General features: G+C 37.6%; 1 protein-coding gene across 3 annotated transcripts in view; it reads left to right on the plus strand.

Moving 5' to 3' along the window:
- The window catches only part of elf1 (E74-like ETS transcription factor 1), a 50230-nt gene that overhangs the window by 8992 nt on the left and 25816 nt on the right, over positions 1 to 15422 (plus strand). The window contains exon 1 of one of the 3 annotated variants that reach the window (XM_067457360.1): positions 9313 to 9625. The exons of 1 other annotated variant lie outside the window; for it this stretch is intronic. The gene's annotated coding sequence lies outside the window, so the exon portion shown is untranslated. Of the gene's footprint in view, positions 1 to 9312; positions 9626 to 15422 lie in introns of those variants that run through there. One more of the 3 variants, XM_067457364.1, reaches the window with a different exon arrangement.

A 15422-nucleotide genomic window follows, 5' to 3' on the forward strand; every position in this document is an offset into this window, starting at 1 on the left:
CGCATACCAAATTTTGTGCAGATATGTCAAATATTTCAAAAGATATCACATTTTATGACAAAAATCCAAATTGCGGTCACGTGGTTCATTCGATCCTAACATATCCGGTATCACCGGATTCGGCATGTCACGCGAAATCCATAGATATCAATTATATGATTTTCTGATAAAGCGTTCAGAAGTTATAGGCAAAAATAGCCTTTTTTCATATCTTATGACCCCTAGGTGGCGCTGTTCCCAACTTTGGCATGTACCCTCAGATCATGGGTGTGATGAAGTGTACCAATTTTCGTTTTGATTGATCAAAGTTTGGCCGAGATACAGCCTCAGAACCAAATTTGGGGCAACCTCATTGAGTTCATGACATCATAACTTTTGAACAAAGAAGAATAAAAAAAATCTGTTAAGTCATGTCTGTGCAGCTCAGTCCAAAGATTATTTTTCTCAAATTTGAACAAAATCGGACAAACTTTGAAGAAGGAGTAGCAAAAAAACTGAATACTGTACTTTTCAAAATGGCCGTTACTGTAATGGGAGGAGCCTTAATGTAAGATAATGAATGTGATCAACATGAGGAGAGAAATCAGGTGTACTAAGTTTCATTTCTCTGTATCAAAGGGTTCAAAAGTTATAACAGTTTAAATGTTGAATATTTGGACTGGTGGTGGCGCTATAGAGTTGGTTGTAGAGACTCCAAATTTGGAGCAATTACTTTTCATAAGCATCACTACAAGTGTGCCAAATTTCATCATTTTCCTACTTACGGTTCATAGGGCTGCCATAGGAACCCAGTGGGAAGAAAAAGAATAATAATAACAAGAACTGCAAGCAGTTGTACGGGGCCAAGCCCCAGAAGGGGCTTTCGCCGAATGCAGAGCCACCTTTATAAGGCTGTCCCCCACGGGACTCGAACCCATAACCTCGGGGTGCGGCGTCCATCGCTCATCTCGTTGCGCCACCGGCCGGGCTTGTGTTCAAACACCTGCTGAAGTTCCATGGTTCTAATGAGAGTCAACTCAAAATGAAGATTTTTTTCAAATAAATGCACAGCATTTAATGTTTAAAAAGTTCTGTTTAGATCAATCTCAGAATGACTCAATGTCTGGAACAGAAGCACATTTTGCAAATAACCAATTGGCATGCTAAGCTAACTAGCATAAAAACACAAACCCAGGAAGGGTCAACTTCAGTGACAAATATCTCAGGAACGGTAGCAAATATCAAAAATCCGTTCAGTCATTTATGTGCGGCTCAGTCCGAAGATCATCTCAGCCAAGTTTGGACAAAATTTGACAAAATTTGAAAGAGGAGTAGCAAAAAAACTGTTTTTCACTTGTTTCAATATTGCGGACAATAACATTTTTGGAAAATGACAAATGAGACATCGTCGGAATCTGCATAAGCCAGGGAACAAGATGACATAAATGACACCAAATTTGGACAAAGTTTTCAAAAGTTATAAATGTTTTAGCAAAATTTCCTATATCTCTGGAACACTAGGTGGCGCTATTCTGAAACTTCTCAGGTACGTTCGGAACATGCTGACGGTCACGCATACCAAATTTTGTGCAGATATCTCAAATATTTCAAAAGATATCACATTTTATGACAAATTTCAAAATTGCGGTCACGTGGTTCATCCGATCCTAACATATCCGGTATCACCAGATTCGGCATGTCACGCGGAATCCATAGATATCAATTATATGATTTTCTGATAAAGCGTTCAGAAGTTATAGGCAAAAATAGCCTTTTTTCATATCTTATGACCCCTAGGTGGCGCTGTTCCCAACTTTGGCATGTACCCTCAGATCATGGGTGTGATGAAGTGTACCAATTTTCGTTTTGATTGATCAAAGTTTGGCCGAGATACAGCCTCAGAACCAAATTTGGGGCAACCTCATTGAGTTCATGACATCATAACTTTTGAACAAAGAAGAATAAAAAAAATCTGTTAAGTCATGTCTGTGCAGCTCAGTCCAAAGATTATTTTTCTCAAATTTGAACAAAATCGGACAAACTTTGAAGAAGGAGTAGCAAAAAAACTGAATACTGTACTTTTCAAAATGGCCGTTACTGTAATGGGAGGAGCCTTAATGTAAGATAATGAATGTGATCAACATGAGGAGAGAAATCAGGTGTACTAAGTTTCATTTCTCTGTATCAAAGGGTTCAAAAGTTATAACAGTTTAAATGTTGAATATTTGGACTGGTGGTGGCGCTATAGAGTTTGTTGTAGAGACTCCAAATTTGGAGCAATTACTTTTCATAAGCATCACTACAAGTGTGCCAAATTTCATCATTTTCCTACTTACGGTTCATAGGGCTGCCATAGGAACCCAGTGGGAAGAAAAAGAATAATAATAATAATAATAAATATAGCTGCTAGCAGCAATTGCGGGGCCAAGCCCATTATGGCTCTTTTTGGCTTTTTTGGACTTTGGATATTATTAGGAAACTTTTGTACATTGCCCAATTCACATGCTTAAACAACATAACTTAAGTTAACTTACTACACATTGAATTTGACCAATCAATCTTCAAATCTTTAGCCTGTTGCTTTAAACAGCAGACCACTCATACTTTGGTTTGTTTAATTTTATAAAGGCTTGAGATTTCGAAGGCAGAACTGCAGCTTTTGCCACTAAATGAGAACATTACACACAATTTTATAAAGCTGTCCCCCATGGGACTCGAACCCATAACCTCACAATCCGGTGGCTGACACTCATCTCATTGCGCCACAGGGAGGACATGCGCTCGTTGACATGCCATAGGTCCATAGTTAAAATTAGAAATTAACTCAAAATTAAGATTTTTGGATTTAATGAACAACATTATATATTTTTTGTGAAAAATTGCTTGAAATCATTCTTAGAAGTAATTAGTGTCTGGAACGGAAGAACATTTTTGCAAATAACCATTTAGAATGCTAAGCTAATTAGCATAAAGACACAAACACAGGCAGGTTCAACTTCAGAGGTGGATTTCTCAGGAACGGTAGCGAATATCAAAAATCTGTTCAGTCATTTCTGTGCGGCTCACTCCATATTTAATGTGAGCCAATTTTGAACAAAATTGGACAAAATTTGAAGGAGGAGTAGCAAAAAAACTGTTTTTCACTTGATTCAATATGGCACACAGTCACATGTTTGGAAAATGACAAATGAGACATCGTCGAAATCTGCAAAACCCAGAGAACAAAATGACATAAATTATATAGAATATAGATAATGTTTTCAAAAGTTATAAACGTTTTAGCAAAAAATTGTATATCTCTGGAACACTAGGTGGCGCTATTCTGAAACTTCTCATGTACATTCGGGACATGATGACGGTCATGCATACCAAATTGTGTGCAGATATGTCAAATATTATAAAAGATATCACATTTTATGACAAAATTCAAAATGGCGGTCACGTGGTTCATCCGATCCTAACATATCTTATATCACCAGATTCAGCATGACACGAGGAATCCATAGACACCAATATTATGATTTTCTGACAAACCGTTCGGATGTTATGGGCTAAAATAGCCTTTTTTCATATCTCATGACCCCTAGGTGGCGCTGTTCCCAACTTTGGCATGGATCCTCAGATCATGGGTCTGATGAAGAATACCAATTTTCATTTTGATTGGTCAAAGTTTGGCCGAGATACAGCCTCAGAACCAATTTTTGGTCAACCTCGTTAACTTCGAGACATCATAACTTTTTTTTTTCCCAAGGGTCCAAAAAATTCTGTTCAGTCATTTCTGTGCGGCTCAGTCCAAATATTCTCTCTGCCAAGTTTGGACAAAATTAGACAAATTTTGAAGGAGGAGTAGCGAAAAAACTGAATACTGTACTTTTTAAAATGGCCATTACTGTAATGGGCGGAGTCTTAATGTAAGATATTAAATTTGATCAGCATGATGAGAGGAATCAGGTGTACTAAGTGGCATTTTTCTACCTCAAAGGGTTCAAAAGTTATAACAGTTTCAATGTTTAATTTTTGGACTGGTGGTGGCGCTATGGAGTTGGTCTTAGAGACTCCAAATTTGGTCCATTTACTATTGATGACTATCTCTACAAGTGTGCCAAATTTCATCATTTTCCTACTTACGGTTCATAGGGCTGCCATTGACTCCCATAGGGAGGAAGAATAATAATAATAATAATATAGGAAACTAACAGATACAATAGGGGCTACAGCCCTTTCAGGGCTTGGCCCCTAATAAAGTATACTAACAATTCCAATAGGGGCTACAGCCCCTTCGGGGGCTTGGCCCCTAATAATAATAATAATAAAGTATACTAACAATTCCAATAGGGGCTACAGCCCCTTCGGGGGCTTGGCCCCTAATAATTTCCCCCCAAAGATGGCTTCTGTCATTTTAGGCAGTTTTTCATTCCAGGTATTCGTTATTTCAATATGTTTGGTTTTAGTAGTTATTTTCATAGGGTCTGATGTCATGATTGGCAGCTGAGATTGACAGCTTGAGTGAAGTAGTCACAGAGGAAATAACATACTTTTTTTTCAGGAGGAGATTGAAGCTTTAGCTTTAATTTCTACATTTCCATAACAGTTTATTTTACACCAACATAATGAATTGTTCTGCATCTGCCAGAGTGTGGGCGGGCTTTGATATTGCGACTCTACTTCCTGCTCTCTACAGACTCCAATCCCATGTTTACTACTCGGTCCTAAAGTTGCGCAAGATTTCAGCTCCGTGTTTGGATGTTGGCGGCTTCACTTTTCTTCAGTGGAAGGAAGTGAAGACGTGTCGTTCTTTTTTACGGTTCTATGGTTGAGGTACATAACAGTTTTTGAGTTATGATGTTCCTAATTTTAAGTAAGCAGAACTATCAAGTTTTGTGTTTGTAGTACTTATGCATATTAATTGCTACTAACTTGAATTATCTAACATTTTGATTGCAATTAACATAAGATTTAGTTCATTAACTTTTTGTATTTTTTATTTTTGAGTTCTTGCAAATCAAATGAGTGATTTAAAGTTACTTCACTGTAAACCTTAAGAAAAAAGTTAAGAAAACATTTAAATTTTTATTTTGTACTCATACAATTTTATTGTTCTTAACGTGAACTTAGAAAATGCCAACTTGCTAATTTGCTAACATGTTAACAATGCCATGGTTGCTTTACTGAATGATATCAAGTTGCTGTACTGATTGAGTACAGCAACTTTAAACATGTAACTTATCTGCTGTCAAACCAAGCAGCATGTGCCAATTGTTACCATGATGGTAACTCTCCAAAAACCCACATTAAAGGAGTGATGAATTGAGAAATCAACTTTCCCTTGAACCCTTGATATATAAAAGGTCATGGTAATATAAGAATATCCTGTAAGTTTCAGAGCTGATAACATCCTTGTTAGTAAAAGAAAAGCTTTTATAGACACCAGGCCCAGAAAATGAGGCTTTCAAATCAGTGATGTATTTAGAAGGGTGTAACGCCGCCTCTATGTGTATGCCTGCTTCTGTAGTCCCGCCCACCGACTCGTGGAGCTAAACTGATCGCGTTACCGAGCAATAAAGATAGCAAGATAATCATTTGTAAATAAGACACAGGTCGATATTTAGATCAAAACACTATTCTGTTGGATCCGACAGGAATGGTGCAGCACTTATGTGAGTAAAACGTGTTTTTTATATGTGATGGTATTGCATTGTTACAGATCGTATTAATTATGTGTACATGCCTAACAGAAAATACCTTAGCACGCTGTCACAGGTTGGAGAATCCCTTGTTTGTTGGTTGATTGCTATTCGGGATCAGATCAGATCGGATCGCAAAGCCCAACGTCCCAGGGCTATATGTTTTCCAGACCAAAATGTAAGCATGTCGACAGGCCGGTGAGTCAATAGTGAAATAACATTAATTTCTTGATCTGCATTGTTCATTTTCACTCTCTTGACTCGATATTTGAAGAGCGTGCGCCTGCGTAACGTTAAGGTTCACGGTTATATCCACCGATCATTGTGTTGATAAATACATTTTGAGAGTCAGATAATTATTCCGGTTGCTGTTTTCAAAACAATGCCTCCTGTGAACTGACAGGGGAGCTGAAGCTCATTAAATATGCAAATATTCTCCAATGCTAGTGGTGGGCACTGTGCGTTTACTTCCTAGTTTTCAGTGTGGCCCACCCATCAAAACCCAGCATTCTAGAGACCCTCAAAACCAATGTAAAAAATAGCCTATTATTCATTATGATGTTTTTCAGTTTAAAAACCACATGAACGTCATTAGTTGACCTCAGACAACAGTATAACAAAATTTTAAAAAGCCAGTTTATGACACCTTTAACAGAAATTGTTCTAAATTAGCATAAAACATGAATCCCTACTAAATCTCTCAGCACTAATCTTGCACAAAAACACATTATATAACATTTAATTTTAGCATTTTTTTTTCTTCCAAAGCATGCTGGGAAATAAAAAATCCCAGCCCAGCTTCATTTAAACTTAAGTTAGTCTAAAGTAATGCAGATGAGTTCATACAACTCAAAACAATGAAACAGTTCAGTTTACTTTAAATATGTCAGTGCTGTAAACTAAAAAGAAAAATAAAGTTCTAAATACTCATAACAGTTCATTGTTAATTTAAATAATTTGTTTAATTTAAGTTTGTCCTACTCAAACCAATTAAGTATTTTGAGTGTTAGGATTTACAATGTATTATAAAGGACACTGTGAAGTTTCTTTGCATCACTGATAAGTCATTGAGACATTTACAATGTAGTTGATGTTCTCCTTACAAAAGTTAAAGGTTTTATATTAAGACAGAATATTCCAGTTGATTTGAGTAAATTGATTTAACCTAGGGTGAGTGTACATTAGCAGTACTCAAGCATTTTATGTCAGCAATTCATTTGAAGTAAATTTATAGGAGGTAACAGAAAAAAAAAGAAAAAAGATCCACTCCGGACATGGGCAAAACCAAAGTGTGTCATGTACATTTTAAAACAGGCACACAGCAGAAAAATGAGGCCTTCTTGTGGTTTGGCTGTGTTTAGCTTGGATTCAGTCATGCAGAGCTAGTAAAGGCGAGTGAGCAGGTTTTATTTTTAGGCTGTATAGGAAAGGTGTGTCTTTGAACTTTGTCAGCAGAGGCATGTGATCAGGGTCTGGTTGCTGTGAGAGCAATTGAATTCCCCAACACTTTCTGTAGAGAATATACAGACAAAATGCTGTTTTTCTTAATTTTCTTTCTTTTGCTATTTACTTTGAATGTGCTTTGAAGTAAATTAAACTCAATAAATCTAAGGTTTTGTTTTTTGTTTTATTATTCTATTATAATATTTTATAGATCTATGGATTTAACATATAATTTTACTTATAATGACAATAGTTATACTGGATTGTACAGTTTATCAACGGATACTGAGATGAGATTATTGTTGTTATGAGAAAAGATTTAACAGACAATCTATTTGTTGGATGCACTGCAATTTCTAGCGGATTTATTGTAGTGATGTGGAGCCTGTTGGACTTGTTTGATATCTCCCACTTGATGTCACAGACAGTTTATATATCATTGTTAGCACAGAGGGGCAGGTGTTCGCCCCATGTTTACACATTTTTCATCACATGCATGCTTGATGCTGAGCATAATAGGTGACCCAACAATCTAAGCCAAATTATTTATTTTTCTCCCTTTTCTTACCTTTTTTGCCTGCTTATAATCCTCATTTGACTATAACGGGCAGAGTGTATGCAATATATATAATATATATATAATGCACTGGCTTCATTTCTTAAACAATTTGAGAACACACCCACTAGACTGAAGGTTACCCAAGAGGCCTGACTGCTTTTCCACCCTCCCAAACAGTACAGTTAAAATTTTCTCAGAAAGAAGCAAGTAGTTGCCGGTAAGCCCTAACGTAACTGCTGCTGTAGTTGGCAAAGTGTCAATTAAATGACTATTTTGTCTCTTTGCATTCTGTCTCATTTACTCGTCTAAATGGCGCATTGACAAAACCCACTGCATTTCAGCTCTTTTCACTAAGCCACACCATGCCACAGACCCTGGCTTCCTGTTTGTCAGTTGGATCGTCTCAGATAAAAGTGCTCGACAAATGCTATGGCTTCATATGCACAAAGATAGAGTGAAGAAACAGAATGGCACAATGGGCTGATTGATATTAATATGATACCGTGGTCAATTTAATAGGGTGTTTGGCACAGATGATTCACCCTACACTCTTAAAAATAAAGGTTCTTAAATGGTTCTTTGGCAGGGTGTATGGTTCCATGAAGAACCTTTATTATCCAAAGAACCTTTCCATTGCACAAAAGTTCTTTAGACTATAAAATGGTGAGAAAAAACGGTTCTTTAAAGAACCTTTCACAAAACGGTTCTTTGGGGAACCAAAAATGGTTCTTCTATGGCATCACTGTGAAACCCCATTTTTGGTTCTTCCTGGCACCTTTATTTTTAAGGGTGTAAGGTCCCCCTAAAACCTGTAAGACCTACTTTCTTCTGTGGAATGCAAAATATGTTTTGAAAAGTGTGTACAAGTTCGGAACAACATGAGAGAGAGTAAATTATGACAGAAGTTTCACTTTTGGGTGAACTATCCCTTTAATATTGAAATATTTTAATATAGCTATAGCCAAACCATGCAGAAGCCACAATTCTGTACTTTCCCTTTGACTGGAAGAACGCAGTGACGTAGAAATCATTGGTAAGGCCTCTTACAATTAATTGGAAGCGTTTCTTGTGGCTGTTCTTTTCAACAGCGCAACCAGGTGGGGCGGCTCTTCCAGTTTTATAACGCATGGCCTCTTTCATGCCTCATATCAAACATAAAGCCTGCTTTATGAGGTGTCGTATGGCCTGCAGGGCCACTCCCATTTCACCTTCTCAAATAAAAGCTCTGGCAGCACTCAAAACAAGAACTACAGAGAGATCTAATCAGTTGATATACATTTTGGGTTTCGCTCTCCTCAAGACATCTCATTTTTAAAAAGCATTTGATCTGGGTAGAAATCCCTGTGCCTGCTTAACTCCTGCCACGTCTACGTCGTGTTGATGAAAACCTTTACACTCTTACCCAGTCTTGTGTTACCCGTCTCGCATAGCTCAAGGTGTAGTCTGGTTGTTACTTTGTCCAGGTTTCCCCTCCCCCACTGCCCTCCCCAGCCCATCCAAACACCAGCCTGAGCTCACCTGAAGTCATTTGCATATTAGCTCTGCCCTTGCATCTGATTGGTTCCAAGCTAAAGTTCTGTTTTACAGCGTGTCTGTCAGTGGTTACTCGTGGGGGATGAGTCACAGTGAGAGAGAGCTTTTGCTTTGCAGTACTTCTCATTTTTTAAGATTTCAACCCGCAGCCATTGCCCTCCCCTACTCTGTTCTCATTTTCTTTCTATCTACCACTGAAGTAAGTGGGAGAGGCAGAGGGCAGGTCAGTGTTCAACACCTTGAACATGCCATTCGATTCGCTTTAGACACACCCTTGGATTATTTTTTTCACTCATGTCAACGTAATCTTTCTCTTTTTTTGTTAAATAATTTCCTTTTTTTTTAATCTGAGTTTTTCCCCCAACATTTTCATGTATGTTTTACTCCATAACCATGGAGTTTGACATGAGACCCCTGAGCATTTAAGGTTAGTGACCATTTTATATTTTTATGACGTAATATAATGCAGTTGTATGTCTGTAAGCGCCAAGTTTCTGTTGTCTATATTCTTCATTTTGTAAGCATTATTCATCTTTTTCATGTACCTGTATATGCAATGTACGTTGTGTTTGATATGAAATTAGACTTTCTGATTTTAGGTCAACGTTTAAAAGCAGTTTTTATTTATATTTATTGTGATGCAGCTAAGCAACCAATAATATGTGTGTTAAGTCTTCGTTTTAAAATCAATTATTGGTCAAATGATTGCTCCGGACTTGTGTAAAAACAGGTTTAGACCTGTTTTCCCTACACGAAAGACCATTTTGCAATTGTACAAATCGAACTAAACGTATTTTTGATATAGTGTGCGGTATTTACAAGTTTATAGTCACATGTTTTGCAAAGTATCATTGCCTTATATGGGTACCGAGAGTGAGGTAGACAATTGTGTTTTGTAAGCCTGTTGACCAAGCCCATTCGACGGTTAGAGTGGGTTCCAGAATCAAAATAAATGTTTCAGTTAAATCTTTGCCTGTTTTAGTGATATGCTTACAAAGTTGCCAACTATACACTATGCCAATCTACCTTTTTGCTCTCGTAAGTGATGGCTTTGCTGTTGTAGTGTGTCATTGATTCCATTACGTGGGCTTGTAGATTTCAGTTTGATTTTAGACTGGCTTATCAGGCCTCATCATTGCCGTGAAACCTGGTCTGAATGTTGCCCATCCTGTTGTGCTAAGAAACCACAGTAACTCAGGAGAGAGGAGAGTGACACACAACTCTAGTCACCCAAGCATCTCTTTTGAGCTCTTTCTCTTTTTTAAAAATATAACCCTCACAGAACGTCATTCTGACAAGAGTTTACCACGTGTAATTATGCCTGACACCATGCTTACTATAGTACCTTGTGTCATCATCTCCATGGTATGTGCTGAGACTAGCTTGTAAGTAGCAGGACAATCAGTCTTCTAGGGAAAACAGTAATTTTTGACACAATTATGTTCAAGCATGTGGCCTAAAGTGATGTTGAAAGAGTTTTAAGCAAATTAATATCTTTGCTGAAGTTACAGACAGTCATATGAGCATCAGCTTTAGGCTATTGTCTTTGCTTGAACCTTTAATTAATGTTTTGGTAATATCTAACTCATATTGAGTTTCGTATATGCATTTTTGTACATTTTGATAAAGTAAAAAAAAAATATTTCTGTTCAGTCAGATTCACGTGTGAAAGCAGTTTCGTGGAGGTCAACTTGGACTTCTAGGGAATTTTCCCCCATCCAACACACCCTATGTCATATGACCTCAGGTGTTCAGGGCAATATCAGATTTTCCTTTAATGGCTCTGTTATCTTGTCAGACCCCCTGTTAGGCTTGAGATACCAACACCACTCAAACTATTATGCCCCCAACCCGGCTGTCCCTGATTTGTATTGTAAATGAGCCGTGGCACCTGGAGTTGGCTTGTAGTCAAACACAGGCCCCTTTGCTGCAGATTGCTTTGTTTGGGGCTTCTCTTCAGGTCTGAGTTTCTGTCACAGTTGGCAGCGAGGCCGGTAGTGTCAGGTTGGCTCTTCACAGCGTCAACAAGTCCCTGCCTGTAATTGGATCATTAGGTCCTACTGAGCAGGAGGGGTGGACCAAACTGCTCTAGCTGGTCTAGCATGCAGAACAGAAGAGGGTTGGGCCTGAGAAAGAATATTTGTCCTCTTTCTGTCACAGCATTGTGTGGTGTGGGGGTTAGGGCTGCATGATATTTAAGAAAAATGCAGTATACAATCACTCGTTAAATAATGTGATATTCCATATGCGATACGATAATGCTTGAAGTCTGTAAAATGAATTTCAAAAGTGCTTTCTGCTTTCTGTGTGCGCTAGTACTTATTGTGCCTAATCACATTAAGCATGCCACACGTATGTAACAGTCATGTGTCCAGTCTGCTCAAAACTTGGACTTTTTGTAATCTTTTGTAGTATTAAAATAATGCAGTTATCGCAAGTTGTTGCAATATGCATATCACGGTTTGTACATTTGCAGTACTTCGATATTGTGCAGCCCTAGCGTGGGTGGTATGCAAGCCGTTGCTGAGGCTTATATTGCAGACTATGGTTTGTTAGCCTAGTATTTCAGTTATTTCAGTGCTTTGACATTCCTCCATCTTTGATAGAGTTTTTGGAATTGTAGATTGAGGAACCTGCTTGGTAACTAACTAGGGGCTTTAAGGACAAATCTTTGGTATTTTTTTCACGAGTTCCTGTAATAGGGCATAATGTTTTTAAAGAGATCTTAATCTTAGCTTTTGAAGGTAGTGCGGTGATTGTCATTGAGTTTATCAATGTGAGGTATACTATAAGAAATGTTCAGATGAGTTGAAACTGACTACAGTTTAAATGTTAAGGGGACCAGATGTTATTAGGACCATGACAACAGTATGCAAAAAACCCCAAACTATTTATAAGTCAAAAGTTAAATGAGATCGCCATACGAGATAACAATTGTGTTGCCGTTGGGTATCTTTGACTTTTTACTGAAAGCAGTAGTGTTCTGCTAAAATAGTCCAGGTAGTCATTCCTTTGTCGATTATGTTGTTGACTGCTTGCGAAGATTTGCATCACATTTTCATACTGCTCTCCCCATTTCCATTGAGCAACACACATTCTCAGTGTTGAAACTGTCTGATTCCTAAAACAAGCTCAGACTGGCATGCCTTGGTTCTCAGGTACCAGATGACAGAAGATTCGCCATCACAGATGATTACATAATAGCTTAGTCAGTGTCAGGTTGAAGAAAAAGAGAACATGTAGAGAAGATACGTTTTTTATATATTTAATCCATACAAACAACTAGAGATGATCTGTTTTTAGCCAAAACATATTGTTTAGGAAAGAAAGCGGAACAAATGGTCAGTCAGTTTAGCCAAAATAAGTACATGTCCTCGGTATCACAAAGAGTGGCCTGCAATTTCTTTTGGGAAATGCCCTTTTGTTAAAGAAGATGATGACTCCCACCCACTTGCAATACCTGTTTTGTTTTTGTCTCAAGCTTTGGTGGGTGATGTTCCACTGAAACTTCCCACTGAATGGGTCTTTCTGTTGTTCTAGAGTTGAGAACATTCATTTACATCTTGTTCCCAAGGGCAGACTATCATGTGATATACCAGGTTTTACTTTGCTTTTGAGAAATTATGAAAACAAAACAAAAAATCAAACCAAATAGCTTGCCTCAATATTAAGAACATGAATTGGCTAAGAACAAGGCATTTATACAGAAACTTCTGTAAGTCAACTTTCAGATCCACATAGCAGCTAACAGAACCGTGTTGCATTTTTAAGCAGTTTAGGACTGTTGAAATTTTGTGAAGTTGTGATCACATTTACTGTTCATCTGCAAAGTTTCAGCCATTTAAGTAGGAATTTCAAAAAGGTTCAAAGTTACCAACTTGCACTGACTGTTTTTAAAACTGCTTGGTTTGAAAGTGATTTCTGTGTGAACTGTGCTTTATACATCACACTGGCTTTAGACAGTGGGCCTTCTTGTACAATTTATGTACAATTTTGTTAATGTGACCATGACTTTAGAATGACTAAATGTGTTTTGTAATCATCAGGATTGTCTTTTTATGCTTTTATGCCCTTTGTTGAGCATGTTAGTATCAGAAATGGAATATCACTTCCCGCATTACTGTTGTTGTATCTCACCAGAAAAGAGCCTCACGTCACATGTTCGCAGATGAATGATATGTCAGACCACTTCCCATGTAAACCACACTACTCATGTCTTTTTTTGCTTAAAGTGTATTCACTAAATTAGTCACAAAACATCACATTGTCAAGCATCTCATGACAAAGTGCTAAAAAATAACCAAACAACCATAACCACCCAAAAACACACATTTAAAGCCTGTATTGAAATCAGTCTTATGAAACCGTGCATTGCAATAACTGTGTTTTCCAGAGCGCCTATCTTTTGTCAAAGCAGTTGCATGTTCCTCTTTTTATAGGAAGACCTCTGTCTCTTTGTAACTTGCTCTACTGCCACTCTTGGGCCAAGTCAGCCGCCTGGCGTTCTCATTTTAGGAGGAATGCTGTCAGCTTTGCTGAATTTTTAGAGCTTTAGTTTCACACAGATGAATGTGTGTGTTGCTAAGTGAGTACTTAAGAGAGGGACCAGATGAGGACTAGTGGTTACCTCCCATAAATACAGTGCAGGGGCAGCGTCTGTGTTTCTAGTCTGTCTGGTAAACAACGAATACACAGCCATGTGACTGACTGGTTATCGTGATGACAATGCATTGCTTTTCATAGGAACAGCTCAGGGCAGATACCAGCCTTGAAATGCAATTACATGCAATTCAGGCTCACAAAAACTCTGAAAACAAAAAGCTTCACAGTTTTAAAGTTGTGAATAGAAGCGACCATTTCGCAAGCTCTAAAAGCAACACGTGTGGTGAGCAGCTAAGAAAGTATCTAGCATTTTAGAGAAACGCACATGCTTTGAACACGTTGTGGGCGGTTGTGTTTAACAGAACATTAAACCACAAGTCACAGCTCTAAAAAGACTCTAGTTGTTAGTTTCTGATAGTTTAATGTTAGTTTTCTTTACTGAGCTTTAAAATTAGAATGTATGGTTATGATGTGAGCTATTGTTTGCATGTACACCATCGTATCATCTGTGAATTGTGCATCTGTGAAAATAACAATGTTGGCTGTTTGGAAATGTCCAATGTTTTTTTTTTTTTTTAAATAAATGTTAAAAAGTTTACAAAATGCGTTGTGCCTTTGAAAAGTATCAGTAGTCAAACAGCTCAATCCAGTACTATAACATAAATGAAGTTCTGTATGGTCAGAAAAGCAGTTAAACTGAAAGGATCTTAGCCATATAACGGTAGTTATGGTATGAGGATACCAGTTGGTTTCAGTTCAGGCCACATATTAACCTAATTGCCTAAAATATCTCTATGTTCATTGGTTACTGTCAGTTGCGTTTGCACACGTATTTGGAGTGATATTCAATATGATGGAGGAGATGTCAGCCTCTGGCAGAAGTCTTTTAAGTTGTAGTTTGGTAAAACAATTGAAAAAGATTTCAAATTACAAGGCATTACAGGAGAGATGATTTGATGTGCTACCAACAACACTAATCAATAGCCTGAAATTAGATGATTTTTCTTCAGCTTGCTAATTATGTTTTATGTTATATTATAAAACATACTTGTAAAAAAAAACATGTTATGTGACAATATTTTTCATGCTTAAATGTCATCTACCCGTTGTATCTGTGTAATTTCACTCAACATGCTATAGGTCACCTCACAACCGGTTTCTTAGCAACATCCTCTCCTTGTTTACATTTTCATTGTGAGTCTCATTTAGTGTTCACAGTCCTCAAGAGATATTCTGTCTATTGCATACGCAAGCATTAGTGTCTTGTTATTGGTACATTGCAGTGAGCCCAAAAGCTTTACTATCAGATTCTGCTGTTTTGATGGATAACTCTGTTTTTACTAACTGCATTTCACTCATTTGTTTGTTTTGTAGTTCTTGCCTCACTTCAGGATATTGTCACTATCTGTATAAGTAGATTTGAGATGTTAACTACTTCTTTTTAAGCTCCCTCGTTTACTGGCTCACATATTGTTGTTGGCTTTTCTCATCTCGTTGCTATCATGAGCAAACGATGGCACTACAAAGGCCAGTGTTCCTTTTCAAATATTGACCCGAATGAAACCCTGCCACCAGCATCTGCATACCGCCTCTTCACCAACCAACAAACAACGACAACAAAA

This window comes from Pseudorasbora parva, chromosome 11 (assembly GCF_024679245.1).
Source record: "Pseudorasbora parva isolate DD20220531a chromosome 11, ASM2467924v1, whole genome shotgun sequence".
In the NCBI taxonomy this organism is placed as follows: Eukaryota; Metazoa; Chordata; class Actinopteri; order Cypriniformes; family Gobionidae; genus Pseudorasbora; species Pseudorasbora parva.